The sequence below is a fragment of the Propithecus coquereli genome, unplaced genomic scaffold (genome assembly GCF_000956105.1).
Source record: "Propithecus coquereli isolate 6110/MARCELLA unplaced genomic scaffold, Pcoq_1.0 Scaffold206, whole genome shotgun sequence".
NCBI classification, from domain to species: domain Eukaryota; kingdom Metazoa; phylum Chordata; class Mammalia; order Primates; family Indriidae; genus Propithecus; species Propithecus coquereli.
This window is the reverse complement of record NW_012145634.1, coordinates 3,460,114-3,462,404: the sequence shown is the minus strand read 5'-3', so window position 1 is coordinate 3,462,404 and position 2,291 is coordinate 3,460,114.

The following is a 2,291-nucleotide window of genomic DNA, read 5'->3' as shown; positions in this document are numbered from 1 at the left end:
CCTAAGGGACACTGGAGCCACCAGATGGCAGGAACTCTGGGCCCCCGAGTGGCTGTGTGGAGCAGTGCCCCACGCCAGACAGCCCACACTGAACTGCGCCATGAGCAAGAAATAAACCTTTGTTGGGTCGAGCCATTGAGAATTGGAGGTTGTTTGTTATAGCAGCTAAACTGCCCAGATACATCTGTCTACCTAAACTATATCTTTCTTCCCATCCCTATATTGTTCCAGAAATAACTTGAAGTCATTGACAAATATATTCCTTAAATGGAATGAAATAAAAATAGAAAAATCATGCAGAAACATAAAACAAGGCCAGACATAACACTCAGAAATATGTACTATGAAAACCAACATCCCTGCTATGCATAGACTGAAGATTGAGCTCTGAACTTCCTAGCAGCCAAGGTAAAAAAGGAATCCTGTTCAATCACACACTTCCCAGAGTTTTTGAGATAAATAAAAATACCATTGCTAAGGATAAATCCAGTATGAGTCACGGGATTTTGTTTACCTGATATCTTCGTAAAAAAGATCGTTGAGGGATAACAGCATGAATCTTCAGTATTGGCCAGCACTTTTTCTACTTAGCAAACCCTCTCTCATGACTTATCTTCTTTAAACACCTGAAAATATGTGTAAATACAAGCATATTAACAGTGTTGAGAAATTCTCTTGATGTATATCCCAGAGGGGGTACTCAGGTTTCTCTGTGGTCCTGGGATTCCCTTGGGTAAAGTGACTCCACTTTCTTTCTTTCTGTATTTTTATGGCTTAGTATAGAGTCTGGTACATGGTGGGAACACACAGTGTTATTACTATTGAGACAAAATATGTGTGCGAGTGTGTGTGTGGTGTCTAAGTGTATCAGGCTAGTGGCCTGGGATCCACGAGCTCTACAGTAGAATTGCATGTGTGGTGTATGTGTGTGTGTTACAGTGTGCTGTGCATGGGGTATATATATGTTGAGTATGTGTGCTGTGTATTGTGTTGCATATACCTGTGTTGTGCTTTGTGTGTGCATTGCATGCGTTGTGTGTTGCCTTATGTTTGTTGTATATGTGTCGTATGTCATTGCATGTGTTTTGTGTGGAAGGTATGGGTGTTCCATGTAAGCACTGGATATGTGTTTTGCTTGGGTGTTGCGTGGGTGATATGGGTGCTCTGTGTGCGTGGCGTGTTTTCACGGGGGTGGCGTGGATAGGGTAAGTATTGTGTTAGCTGTATTGTGCTGTGGCGTGCTATGGTGTGTTGTGTGTGCATTGTGCATGTGTGTGTTGTGAATGTGTGTTCAACATCCTCTGTGCCCCGAGCATTCTGCCTATGCCCTGCAGGCTCAGTGCACGCGTGTGCACACTCCCTGTACATTACTGCCATTGTGTGTCCCCTTTGTGAGTACAGGACGCACTCCTCGGATGCCTGTGGGCAGATCCGTTTGCCCTTCCTGCACCCTGCTCCCTGCAGCAGACGTATGCCCTGCAAGTCTGTGGATACATCTAGAAGGCGGTGACTACTGTCTTCAAACAGGGAACAGCCATTAACACATTCATTAATTAGGATCATGTTGACACTTCTATTGCCGACTAAAAACATCTGTTTGTTTAATCGGAGTCTCCTTAATTCCTTACACTTACTCTCTCGGTGAGAGAGGATGGGCCTGCCCTCCCCACGTGTGTACACTGGAGTTTTACGAGGCAGGGGCACAGGCTCTGTCAATATTGTCACAGGGTGACAGCTCTTGGGACAGCCCACGGCCTTCCTAAGCTCACAAATGAGCATCCCTTGTGACGGTGAAGGAGGCGGCGCACGTAGGTTGATTTGCCAGCGGCCAGCTCTCATTTGCTGGCGTAGCCTGAGTGACATGTCACACGACAGGGTGAGACTCCGCCACAGCGCCAGGTCTGAACCCACGGGGTGTGACAGGACGCTGCGAGAGGCGGCTGCTCCCTGCCTCTGTCCCTTCAACCTGGATTTGTACCCTAAACCTTGGCCAAGTGGATTTCCCTCTCCTCTGACCTCAGTTTTCTTATATGTAAAATGGGATGATAAAAGGACAAAGCTTGAGATTTGAAGAAAACGTATCTAAGTAAATACCCAGCACAGAACCTGGAGCCAAGGAGCTGCGTGAGGGATGTCACCTCTGTCCCTTCAACCCCCACCCACAGGAATTTGCAGTGGTCAGGGAGATGACTGAGGAAAGGACTCAAGGTCAGGGACTGACCCTGGTCACGGTCCCCTGAGTTTCTGGTTCCCCACCAGTCACACCTCTGGACATTCTACCCTTGTCCACT